The sequence below is a fragment of the Chelonoidis abingdonii genome, chromosome 5, assembly GCF_003597395.2.
Source record: "Chelonoidis abingdonii isolate Lonesome George chromosome 5, CheloAbing_2.0, whole genome shotgun sequence".
Lineage (NCBI taxonomy): Eukaryota > Metazoa > Chordata > Testudines > Testudinidae > Chelonoidis > Chelonoidis abingdonii.
The window spans coordinates 72,477,891-72,491,830 of record NC_133773.1 but is presented as its reverse complement, the minus strand read 5'-3'; the positions used below and the strand labels follow the sequence as shown (position 1 = coordinate 72,491,830).

Below are 13,940 nucleotides of genomic sequence, written 5' to 3'. Positions count from 1 at the left end.
GCAGGACTGAACCCTTGAATTTCATGTTTTGGAACTGCCACTACATACACCGTTTAGTCTTATGCATAGGTTACATTTGAAGAATTATTTCTGAAGGCTCAGTCATTTTCCTCCCTGTTGTTCTTCAGAAGTGAAAAGATTCTTCTCTTTGTTCTACAGATAATTCCACAAAGAACAGCAGTCTTTCAAAATGACTGCCAACTCAATTGTTCTCATTGGGACTGAAGCCACATCTGTCCTCATCCGATGGTCATTTCAAGAATGAGAATGGACAAGAGTAGATTCGCTTCCAGACAGTATAGAGGGCAGCCACCATCCTGTGAACAGCTTGGCTTCCCTGTCATTAACAACAGAGAAAGACAGTGACCATTTTGAAATAATTCAAACCTTGTGAGTTTCTCTGAAGATTTACTATACCAGTATGGCAAAAAGCACCCCTGTATACACAGCCTATACACTATTGTAATAATCTTTGCATAAAATATGCCTTGTGAGCTGTGATGTTATTGACATGATGTCAAGGTATTTTTCCCACTTTGAACTTGAGTGTCCAAAAAGTGGGGACATGCATGTACCCTTCCAAGCTTAATTCCTAGCTTAGATCTGATAGCGCCGCCACCAGCCAAAATATAGTGTTTGGCACACTTTCTCTTCCCCCAAAACCTTCCCTGGGGAACCCAAGACCCAAACCCCTTGGGTCTTAAAACAAGGAGAAATAAACCATTCCTCCTCCTTTTCCCCTCCCAGACTTTCCCCTCCCTGGGTACCCTGAGAGGCTACACTGATCCAAACTCCTTGGATCTTAAAACAGAGAGAAATTAACCTTCCCCCCCCTCCTTTCCCCCCACCAATCCCCTGGTGAGTTCAGACCCAATCCCCTTGGGTCTTAAACAAGGAAAAAAATCAATCAGGTTCTTAAAAAAGAAAGCTTTTAATTAAAGAAAGAAAAAGTAAAAATTATCTCTGTAAAATCAGGATGGAAAATGTTTACAGGGTATTCAGATTCATATAGCCTAGAGGGACTCCCTCCCCCCTAGCCTGAGATTCAAAGTTACAGCAAACAGAGGTAAAAATCCTTCCAGCAAAATACACATTCACAAGTTAAGAAAACAAACATAAGACTAATCCGCCTTTTCTAGCTAGTACTTACTATTTTGAACATGAGAGACTGTTTCAGAAAGATTGGAGAAACCTGGGGTGCACGTCTGGTCCCTCTTAGCGCCAAGAGTGAACAACCAACAAAACAAACGGCACAAAGACTTCCCTCCACCAAGATTTGAAAGTATCTTGTCCCCCCATTGGTCCTCTAGTCAGGTGTCAGCCAGGTTCACTGAGCTTCTTAACCCTTTACAGGTAAAAGAGACATTAACCCTTAACCATCTGTTTATGACATATGAACTGACCTTATAGATCATCCTTGCAACCAAGGTCCTATAGTTGCACAAAATCTTGTACAAAGGTCAAGTAAGGTGTCCATGAAAAGGCTGTAATTTGCTGGTTATGATTATGCTGTGTGTATCATTTCTGTATCTGAAGTTACTAATATTGGTTGTGTACTTGTATCTCAATGTGTTTGATTCTAAGTAGAATCAGTGAAGCATTTGGCCAGGTTTTTGAAAAGGAACTCTTCAGATTAAATGCCCAATCAAGAAACACTTAACTGGCAATGGATCTTGGGAGTCTCCAATCCACATTTGAGGAGCCTTCCTGAGAACATCTGAGGTAGAATGTGAACAATGGCTGCTCTACCTGTAAAGAGCTGAGTCATGCATGGACATGTGACTTGCCCATGTGACTCCAAGCTTCATCTTGCTGCTGTGATTTTTCCACAGTAAGAACAAAGAGGTGTCCTTCCACAGGGCCGAGTATATAAAAGGCCCTGGAAACCCCTCCATTCTGTCTTCAGTCCTGCTTCTTACCTGTGGAAGAACTTTGCTACACTGAAGCTCTGAACAAAGGACTGAATAACCTATCCAAATCTGTGGATGTACTCCACAGACTAGATTTGAACATGCAGTGTATACCATCACTGCTACAAGCCGGAACCAAGAACTTTGCCATTACTGTATGTAATTGATTCAATTTAACCAATTTTAACTCTCATCTATATTTTTCTTTTTTATGAATAAACCTTTAGATTCTAAAGGATTCGCAACAGGGTGATTTGTGGATACGATCTGATTTGTATATTGATCTGGGTCTGGGGCTTGCTCCTTTGGGATCGGGAGAATCTTTTTCCTTTTACTAGGGTACTGGTTTTCATAACCATTCATCCCCATAAGGAGTGGCACTGGTGGTGATAGTGGGAAACTGGAGTGTCTGAGGGAATTGCTTGTATGACTTCTGGTTAGCCAGTGGGGCAAAACCGAAGTCCTGTCTGTTTGGCTGTTTGCTGTGCCTTAGAAGTAGAGGAACACCAACCTTGGGCTGTGACTGCCCTGCTCTAAGCAATTTGTCCTGAACTGATACTCTCAGTAGTACCCTGCCAGAGGCTGCTTCATTACATGAGGCACCATTTGAAAACTAATAACCCACTGCTCAATAATATGATGAAAAGCGTATAGCAACATTAAATGGACAGTTATAAGCTGAAATTAAGTTTGAAATGTGTTTACCAGACAAATCCAGGTAAACTAGTTTCTCTATGACAAAGGACAAGATGACACCTCTAGCCAGCTATCAAAGTTGAAGGGCAATCACCTATCCAGTGGCCATTCTTTGGCAAGGAAGGGTGGCAGGAACACACAGATCTGCATTTTAGAAAAAAAACAGGATGGAACCTCTCTTTCACTAGGCTCTTTGTCTCCATCCCCACAGCGGGAAAGAACTTTATAGAGGGGCAAACCTCAGGAAAATGTATTTTTAAAGGGCGTCAACTATAAAAATGAGGGGTAAACACACTCAATTTATCTCTCCCTAGCGATCTCCCTCTTTTTCACCTATAAAGACAAAAGAAACAGCCTTTGAGAGCAGATCCTGGCCTGAGAATTTTGTCAGCATGTTACTGGGAACAAGCAGTGAGAGATTTCACCTTGACCCAAGTCTAGTTTGTTACGTGTTAGTACTAGGAAGCATTTTATCTTTATTTCTCTTGTAACCATTCCTGATTTTAATGCCTTATACTCTTACTGACTTAAGACCGCCCTCTCTCTCTCTCTAGTTAAATAAGTTTGGTTTTTTTCTTTAGTTTAATCCAGCGTTGTCTTTAAACTGAACTGAGCAGGTAACTCCATTTAAAGCAGCAGTACACTGACCCCTTACAGGGGCAACGGACCGCCAATATCTGGACTGTTCAGGAGAGGGCTGGGCAGTGCAGAACACATTTTTGGGGAGAAACCCAGAACTGGGAGTGAGGTGGGGTCCTTCTGCAAGTGGTAACCAAGGCAGATGGAAGTCAGAGTGTGAATGGAGCATACTGACAGGCTGCTGGGGTCGGCATTGCTGGACCAATGCTGTGGCTATACAGAGACATTCAGAGTGTGACCTGCATGCTGGCAGGCTGATTGCAAGTGACCCACGTTGGAAGCTACAACAGTAAAGCACAGTGAGGTACCCAAGGTTGCAGTGTGGGGATGACTGCCACTCAGTGGTCTGGACTGCACCACAGAATGTTATAAACAGCCTCTTCTGGCTATGAAAAATTATAACAGACTTGATATGTTTCAGAGGAGCATCAGTATTAGTCTGTTTCAGCAAAAGCGAGGATTACTTGTGGCACCTTAGAGACTAAACTTTATTTGGGCATAAGCTTTCGTGGGCTATAACCCACTTCATCAGATGCATGAATTGGAAAATACAGTAGGCAGGTATAAATACACAGCACATGAAAAGACTGGAGTTGCCTTACCAAGTGAGGGAGCAGTGCTAACAAAGTCTGATTAGGGTGGATGTGGCCCATTTCCAACAGTTGACAAGAAGGCATGAATATCAGAGGGAAAATTACTTTTTGTAGTGCTAATAAGGCCAATCATGGTCTATATGGCTCATTCCCAACAATTGACAAGAAGATGTGGGTATCAACAGAAGGAAAATTATTTTTTGTAGTGACTCAGCCACTCCCCATCTTTATTCAGGCCTAATTTGATGCTGTCAAGTTTGCAAATTAATTCCAGTTCTGCAGTTCCTCGAAGTCTGTTTTTGAAGTATTTTTGTTATTTCTTTTCAAAACTCCCCTTTTCCCACCAGAACCACTCAACAGTGAGGGCAGAAAGGAGAGGAAAACTAGACTGCGTGTAAGAGAAAGTAGAAGGTGCAGGAGTGAGGAGAAAACTGGATATGAAAGGGGATATGGAAGACAGGAGGAAGTGGGAATTTGTGATGTATATGTAGGAGAACGTATAAAGATGCAAGAAGCGGGAGGAACTTGGAAAACAGGAAGTAGGGGGAAATGAGAGGATAGTACAAAGATGTCGCAATTACCCCACAACTAGGTGTAAACAAAAAAAACCCCCAAGAAATCCAGATTTAAAGGTTAAATTTAACTTATTAAGTTATGCAAACACATAGTTAAAGAACCTCTCTCTGTTGTGTAATGATACCACAGGGGGTTGGGGAAATCTAACGTCTTTAAAAATCAGTTTAATCTAATCTGGGAACAAATACTAAAATGCCTTAAATCAAAATCAAAATGTTTTTTGCCTCATGTTACTATAGGGTAGAGTTACGGTTGTTTGAGTGTCCTAACTATGCATTTATATACCTTAAAAACACTTGGATTTCTTTTAAGTTTAATTATCATTCTAAATTCCCAAATTTACAGTGCTTGGTTTTGGAATAGTGACATCTAATATTTTTTTCATATGTACTGTCAATCTTAACATTTTTTTTTTCTGGGAATAGTATAGCAGAAGCTGGTAGTGACTAACACTTGCCATGCTAAAAAGATTCTTCCCACCTTTTCTCTGAGATGCTCTCACATTTCCATAGGTTGCAGCAAGCCTCTGGTACTTGGCAGGGGGACAACTCAAGTATAGAAGTGCATTTTCTTTGCCCAATGAAACTTTACTTAGATTTTGCTGAAGAGATAAATGATTAAAAATCATCATTCCCATTCCTTGTTTGCATGCCTTAGGAATGTTTTGGCAAATGCCTAAACAACCGTTTAAACATATGAACATTTCTAGGCTGACCACCAACTGAAACCAAAGCAGTAGCACCCTCACTGCCTACTGGGAACATCTGAGAGATGGTGGAGCAGTCTCCCCTTCCCCCAACGCCCAGTTTCTCACTTCTTTTTTCCCATCCCATAAAGAATGGGAGTACTTGTGGCACCTTAGAGACTAACACATTTATTTGAGCATAAGCTTTTGTGGGCCCACGAAAGCTTATGCTCAAATAAATTTGTAACTAAGTACTCCTGTTCTTTTTGTTGATACAGACTAACACGGCTGCTATTCTGAAACTTTTCCCAGCCCATGTTTCAGTATCGGTCTCCATCCTACCCAGGCTCTTTATCTCAATGTACTCCCCCTTTCTTTCACACCTCCAGCTCTTGGCTCCTCAGCATTCCAATCTGCTACACTGGGCCCAGAAGAGGGGTCACTGAAAGCACACGAAAAAACAGATTCCTGGCTCTCCATTCCAGACCTAGACAGCCTGGAGCTGTCAGGAGCTGCAGTCGAAGAAAGAGGCCTGTTTAGCCCCCTGCAGCCGCAAGGGAGACAATTATGGTCAAGGCTGGCCCACAACATTTTGGCACCAGAGGTGGGGAGCTCAAATGATGCCCTCATGCTCCTTTGCTCGGGCCAAAACTTTGAAAGGTCTCAGTTCTGTCTTCTTCCTGCTCTACTCCTCTCATGGTACTGCTCTGCTATCTATCCCAAAAAAGGAGATCTTAGAACGCCTTGTTCAAAAATTTTAAGTAACACTTAACTTTCAAATGCCTTAACAGCAAATGTAACTTTTCTTGTCTGCATAGTAAACACTAGCATTTTTATCTGTTTGAACAATCAAAGTGGTGCTTTCCCTGCCTTCTTGGTTGCAAGGATTTGAACTGCTTCCTCAAGGTCCACAGACTGGGCCAGCTCATGCTCTACTGAGATGGTTGCAAGGCTGACCAGCCTCTCCTATGTCATTGTGGAGCATAGATGTGTTTTTATTAACTTCAGCTTGGAGAAGTTGTGTTCTCCACTGGCAACCGTTACAGGAAGTGTTAGAAGTATGAGCTGAGCAACAAAAGCATTTGGAAAGAAGGTGGGCATCTTATTTGTGCACATATATTCCAGAATAGCCCTTGGAGTTGATCCTGCTGAAATGTATCTTGAAAGGGCTTTCAGTTCATCTCCTAAGCCACTCGCATCAATATTGTGCATGTCATGTGTCAACACTGTCTCTAGTGCCCTGCATTGCTGGTGTGGGTCTTCTTCAGGTATAGTGAGGAGTTTTGGAATAACATTCAACATCCCAAATATACTGCTGTGTTCCTTGAGCTGCATGAAATGTTCAACTGACTGTATTGCACAATCTAGCATCTGGTTACAGAACTGAACTTTGAATTGTTGTTTGGGGTCTCTTATGGGATAATCCCATGTCTTGTAATCAAAATGTCATCTTCGGTGACTCTTGTATTCTTGAATGGGTAGGAAAATAGCGTCAGTGTGAAGTTCCTCTGCCAGCTTCTGTGCACTCTTCAGAATGTTTTGAAATCCCTCATCTCACCGGTAAGACTGTAGGTATGACTTTGCTTTGTCCAGTTGTTCCATTGCTCCAGATATATCAAGGTCAACATCTTGGAGTCTCTTGCTTACAACGCTAAGTCATGCCACCACACAGAAATTTGAAGTTATGTATGTTTCTAGTCATTTCATTTCCCTCTGTCACTGTTCTCCCACAAACAGTTCCTATCATAGCATTATCCTCCATAATGGCAACTATAGCATCATCTATCTTCCCAATTTGGTGTTTGATGGACTTTATTGCCTCCACTCGACTTTCCCATCATGTGGCACTCAGTGGTTTCAGTGTCAGAGAGGATGCTCCCAGATGTTGCTTCAAAATTTGCCATCAGTGAGTTGATGCAGAGAAAAATACATAGATGATTTGAATTACATGAAAAAATTCAGCAGCCTCACTAGAGGCTGACACTACATCACTGAGCACCAAGTTCAATGAATGAGAACTGCATGGGACAAAAAAAGCTTGAGGGTTTAACTCTTGGATCTATGTCTGCACTCTGTTCTTTGCTCTCAAGTTGGCACCATTATCGTAGCCCTGACCTCTCATGCCAGCTATCACAATTCCCGTATCTTCCAGCTTTTTAAGAAGCACATTTGTCATACCAGCTCCTATAGCATCATCTATGTCAATAAATTCTAGAAAATACTCTGACAGTCACCATTGCAGGGACGTTTTCACTAGGTTCTGTTGTTGTTACAAAATGCATCATTAAAGTCATTTATTCCATATGGTTGATGTCAGGTGTGCAGTCCAGAATAACAGAGTAATATCTTGCTGACTTCAGATCTGCCACAATCTTGTTTGACTTTTGTTGCTAGTAACTGTAGGATATAATTTTGAATTGTTTTTCCAAAGTAGTGGTGTGTACACATTTCTGGGGTGGTGACTCTTTGTAGATGCTCCTGGAGTACAGCATCAAACTCAGTCATCAGCTCCACAATTTTAAGGAAGTTTCACTGGTTAGCACATATAGCTGATCTGAAGTGCCACGCAGTGCTAGGTTTTGGGTAGCAAGCATTCTCACAATGGCATGAACCGTTTCAGAACATTTTGCCAGTAAAGAGACTCTGATGCAATCTTCTCTTGATGCTGATTATTTATGGTGGTCTTTAACCTTAGTCTCATCTCAAGCTCTTTCCACCTATGGAATGCTCTCTGGTGGTTTGCTACTTTCTCATGGCATGCCAGATTTCTAGCCAGATTTTTCCAGTCCTTTGTTCCCGTAGAACCCAATGTGGCTAGAACGTTAGACTGGAAAAGTGTGCAACAAAAACAGTATGCAGTATTCTGGGTTTTTGAGTACATAAGCCATGGCCTCTCTACTTTGTCACCATTCAGGATTTCACGCCAGTAATGTGTTGGATGGAAACTTCTATTTTCATCGCCTTTGGGAAACATGAAGTTTTTCACTTGCTGTGGCCCATGCAGTACAAGGAAGTCCCTCAGGTTACTGCTCAAGAAACTCCACAGTCCTGGATCATCTAGACTAGCCGTCTCCAAAGTGGGGTGCGCAGCAGGAAGAGCACTTTTGTGGGGAGGAGGGGGCATTTTCGCAGTTCAGGTTGGGAGTCCGAGCGGTTTGTGTTCTTCGTTTTTTGTTGGGTGCACTTTGGCATGGCAGGGGGTGCGCACTCAAAATTTTTTTACTGATAGGGGTGCGCAATCAAAGAAGTTTGGAGACCTCTGATCTAGACTTAAGGAATTCAACTCAGCAGTTGTTTCTTGTGCCTCCATCGCACTCTTCTCTGATCTACACTTGTCTTCAGGAATGTGCATGGTTACATCCATTTGAAATGGAGATATGGATGCTGCAATAGCTTCCAGGTCACCTGCACTCTGACTAATTGGAAGATCAGGCATCTCCTCACTCATATCCTCACCGGGGCCGGAAGACTCACTGTGAACATTTGTGTCTATGTATCTCACGAGAGCTCCTTCCTGCTTAGATAGAAAAGCTTCCTTTGCTTGCTTTCTTTTTCTGAATGCTGCCCCAGAGGAGTGTTTTCTTCTTTCACTCATGACTGCTGTTCTGTGCCAGCTACAGTAGCTCTCAACACTCAATTGAAGGGGACAAATCAGCAGGCTGGTAGTAGGGCCTGTGTGAGAGAAGATATCAGCATCTTAAGGGCCTAACTGGCTCCTACTACTTCAGTTGACAGCCTCTTCTCCTCAAGTAGGTTCAGGGAAGCAGCAGGAAACAGGAAGCTTCCTGAGAAGCTGGTGTAAATCAATCCAGCTCCTGGGGGTGCTAGAGAAGTACATAAAAGGCTCCTCCTCCTCCCTCTCCCTGCAGGTCCTGCGGCTTTCTGGTATTCCCTCTCACCTTTTCTCTTGCCTGCCTGTTATGTCTCTTGTGCCTTCCTTCCTCCAGCACAGCATTCCACCATCTGTGTGCATCTAGAGCAGAGAGAATACATATGCACCAGCAATAGACACAATTTTCTACACTCTGCATCCCCCCCAAGTCTGGCATCTGAGGCAGCCACCTCAGTTCGCTTCATGGTAAGGCCAGCCCTGATCACTGTCACGGGAGACAATCTTCAGAAACTTTAAATGGTTAACTAACAAGCCTCTACTGAGCATACACCAACCGTGATTTTTTCAAAGGCTTCTAAATTAGCCAAATTTGGGTGGGTTTTCACAGGGAAGGGAAAGGCACATCCCTGACACAAAGGCAGCCCCTTGCCAAATGTTAAGTCCCTCCTGCAAAACCAAAGTGTTAAAGCTTCTCAATGAGAAGGTCACCAGAATTTTTAACATGGGCAAAACAATGCATGTTTCTGTAACCTCCTTGTCAGAATGGCTGAACCATTCTAACTGAAATAATTTTAAAAAGCCAGACCCAGACACCTAGCATGGAAATTTTCAGCACGAATGGTTAAAAGTTTGGCAAAGTTATAAGCAACTGAGAGCAGGGTCTTATAGTGGGAAGCATTAGGCAAGCTTAATAATAAGTGGTTCTACCACACCTGCAGCAACAGTAACACTAAAAACACAACTTAAAGTGGCAAATCTGTGCTTGACATTAAAGTATGTCAAACTACAAAAAGTTGTGTTCTGGTATTATACAAACTATAGAAGCTGATGCAAATTTGTGGCTTGTGGGGGGGGAGAGGGTGTGTTTGTCAGTTGGAGTCATAGAAAAATTTTTGTTACGGTACTTTGTATTTCTTATGTTGATTTAGTCCCCATCAACCAATCACATGACCATTGTGCACAATCATTGTGGCATAACCAAGAACTTTGTTTTAGGCCCAGCCTGACCAGGGTGCCCTGACCTAGGAGCCACTCAATAGGTAGCTTCTCCTCTGCCCCAACAGTTCCTGCTTGTTTATAGGAGCCTGAACAGTAGTGATAATATAAGAATCCTCAACAACTGTTTCTTTTGCTCCCACTGATCAGTTGTGGAAGAAAAATGAAGTCAGATCTTAACTAGCAAGGGAGTGGGGCAGAAGAGTGTATGAAATTCCAACATACAATTAATATTTAGACCCCAAGCAAGTAGTTGCATCTTCCCTGTATTTCTCTGAACTATGGGGAAAAGGTATGTTTCTCTACTGCCTATCAGAACCCTGAACACAGGAGGAGAGAAACAAGAGAAACAAACTAACAAGGGAGAAACAAGGTGGAACAGAAGAGATAGAGGAAAGGAGGACCATTAGGTTTTGGGGAGGCCTATTTTTACAGCTTGGCCCAGATCTTATAATTAAGGCTATGTATCTGTCACGGAGGTCACAGATTCTGTGGCTTTCCATGTCCTCCATTACTTCTGCAGCAGCTGGTGTGGCTGCCCGAGCAGATCAGGTAGCCTCTGGGACAGCCGCGTCAACTGCTGCTAGGGCAGTCTCGGGCCACCGTGGCTCCCCTACCCCTGCAGCAATAGTTCGGGGCAGGGCAGAGGGTTGAGTGCAGGGTGGCGTGGAGCAGGTTCCCCCATAAGCAGCCAGCATGTCCCTGCAGCTCCCAGGTGGAGGAACCAGGAGTGTCTGCACGCTGCCCCTGCCTGCAGGCATGGCCTCTGCAGCTCCCATTGGCTGTGATTCCTGGTCAATGGGAGCTGTGGAGCAGGAGCTTGTGGCGGGGGCAGCATGCAGAACCCCCATGGCCTTCCCTCCTGCTAAGAACTGCAGGGACATGCCGCCCACTTCCGAGGTGATGTGTAGAGCAGGGTAGGAAGACTGTGGGGTCACAGTCCGCGCATCACCGCCCACTCCCCTAGCAACTGTGGCGCCCCAGACTGCCCCTCACACAGAGCATCCATGGTCCTTCAGCCCAAGTTTTAGTTACAGGTATATAGTACAAGTCATGCACTGGTCACGGGCCGTGAATTTTACTGCCCTTGACTTGTCCGTAACTTTTACTAAAAATACCCATGACTAAAACGTAGCCTTACTTGTAACTCCTGGCTGCAGCTCTGCTTGCAATTAAATCAATTTCCTCTTCTTTGCTGCTCTCAGGAGTTATCCATCAAGTTTTTTTTCACGTCTAGCCCTGGAAGAAAGAAAATCCCTGAGATTAGCTGGATGCCCAGATCTATATGGCAAGTTTATATTTTTCAATTACAGAGGGTCCCCTGTAGACACTCGGGTTGCGTTCTTGAAAAGGGTGATGGATACCGAAACAACGTATACAGGGGAATCTTTCCCCATAAGAAATAATGGAATAAGAGGTGAGCGGGGATGCATTCACAACTTCATCACACTCGCCTATGACAAAGCTCTTTTCACCTAAACAGTGTACCTTTTTACAATGACAGGTTAGATAGTACACATTTTACACATAAAACATTGAATAAAATAATGTAGAACCCTACTAACACTGTTAATGTTAACACAGCTGGTGTGGCTGCCTGGGCAGATCAGGCAGCCTCTGGGACAACCGCATTAACTGCTGCTGGGGCAGTCTCAGGCCACAGTGGCTCTCCCACCCCTGCAGCAATATTTCGGGGCAGGGACATACCGGTCACTGTTTGAATACAGTAAAAACAGTATAGTAATACAGGATAAAAATATCAATTATGCTAAATTTAGGGAGGGATGGTGGCTGGGTTTTCTGTGGCTGGCTTTTTGACTGAAGACTTTAAAAAGGATTTTGCCGATGTCTATTCTTCATGAATCTTTGAACGATAGATCTCCCTGTAGCAAGCCACTGCATCGGGAGTCCTGGAGACTTTGGCAGACCGTTCACAAAAAGGATCACTCTTCTCTATGATTTCCATCATTTCATCCAGCAATCCAAAGGAACAGGAGAGATTCTTGGTCATCAGACTCCTGGCTTCCTGCCCTATGTCATCATCATAATTGTCCTTCCTCTCTTCAGATATTCGTTGTTGGTCCAGCTCAATCAGTCTCATTTGGCAGCTGCTCAGCATGAGACACCAACAATTCCTGTACATCCTCCTCCTCAAAGAAGGCATCCTTTGCCAACTTGACAATTTCTTGCTCAAGAGCAAGAACGGCATCAAACCCAATGAAGCTGTGGGCTGCATCTGGCCATGCACAGCGCCAAACGCCATTCATCCATTGCACAGTCACCTCTTCCCACAACGCGTCAATGTTTTCCACACCATTCAGGATGCTGTAAGACTACCAGAACTCTTTACACTGGGCTTTTCTTCACCTCCCATCTCCTTAATCAGCATGATGAATGTCCTCTGCAGGTAATAAGCCTTGAATGTGGCCAGCGGATGCCAGTACTCTATAATAGGAGATCATGCTCCAATTAATCTTGGTCCCAATCCTTGTGAACGATGGATATGTGGATCAGGACCAACAGAAACTGGAACATGTTCCCTTACTGATAAGCGACGGATATCTGAAACAACGGATAAGGGGGCTATGTATATGTGGACTTCCTGTAATAAAATTAATTGAGATTAGCTTTTACGCTATTAAAATAACTTATTTTCTCAATTTTAGTTAGGTGGAGAGAATGTTCCTTTCACTTTAACCACTAAGAAAAAGTAGATGTCCTGTTAATATTCTTGTCTCTACATACAATATACTGTGCTTGGGAGTCTCACTAGGCCATTTAGGGTATGTCTACACTGAAAAACACAACAAAACAAAACACCACAAAAGACAGGGCTGGCCCTGTCAGCTGACTTGCTCTTACAGGGCTTTGACTGAAGGGTTATAAAATGACAATGTGGATGTCTGAGACTCGGCTGAAGGCTGGGCTCTGAGACCCTGCTCCGCCTTGTTAGGTCCCTCCTTGAGCCCCGACATCTACACTGCAATTATATAGACCAGTTCCAAGTCAGCTGACAGGGGCCAGTCGTAAGTATTTTATTGCAGCATAGATATATACCCTTAGTATCTTTTTTGTTGCAACCTTCTACTCCCTGGACTTCCTACTTTTCACTTCTTCCTCCTCTTGGTCTATCCAAAATTCTGCTGTCAATATCATCTTCCAAGCATGGCTCCACTAATTAGGTGCCTGGATCCTGGAGAAGATGCACATCTAAGGTGAGATGGTGGCCTTGGGGGGAAATAGAGGGTAGGTGGGAGGACAGTAGGATGACAAGAGAAGGTAAGGGAGAATTTGGGACATGCAGGGCTGCGGCAGCCAGAGAAAGAGGTAACTTTCTCCAGCTCCAGGGCTGTGGTTGCCAGGGAGAGAACCCCCTCCCTCCCAGCCCAGTTCAGTGGCTGACACAGCAGAGTGAGAGACTATGGATATTAAAATATGAATTGTGTGCTTTTATTTGTAGAACAAAAACACATTATTATTTAGGTTTTTTATATAGTATTTTTATCTGAAGCGCTTTACAATAGCTAGCTAACGGTACAAACAACATTTGGAAAGATCATTAAGTGGTCCCAAGACCCTCAGCAACTTTCAAGTTGTCTGTGGAAAAAAAGTTTAAGAACCAGATGTTCTAGTCTCTATGCAGATTAGCGACGACCTGACCAGTCCTTTTCCTGCCTTTCCACATAAAAGAGTGCCAAACTCAAACTAAAGGGTACCAAAGTTCAAAGGAGAAGGGCAGCCAACATGGCTGCCAAACAACTACTAGACACCATTCAAGATGGTGATTTTAACAAATTTTTGACATTACCATTTCCCAGGTAAATACAAGATAGCACATAGACATGAATCAGAGCACGCATATAAAAACAAATACATGAATAATACTGTAAAAAAGGCACCTGTTTTCCTAGTGGCTAGTGCACAAACTGTAAAGACACACTGAAGTCAAACTTGGACGCATATCAGGTTTACCCCAACAATAAGGAAGCAAAACAGTAGCAGATCAAACCATT

At 43.4% G+C, this 13,940-nt stretch overlaps 1 protein-coding gene across 4 annotated transcripts in view; it reads right to left on the bottom strand.

The window, feature by feature from the left end:
• Positions 1-13,940, bottom strand: part of CLCN3 (chloride voltage-gated channel 3) — a 116,937-nt gene that overhangs the window by 56,748 nt on the left and 46,249 nt on the right. The gene's annotated exons all lie outside the window — the stretch shown is intronic.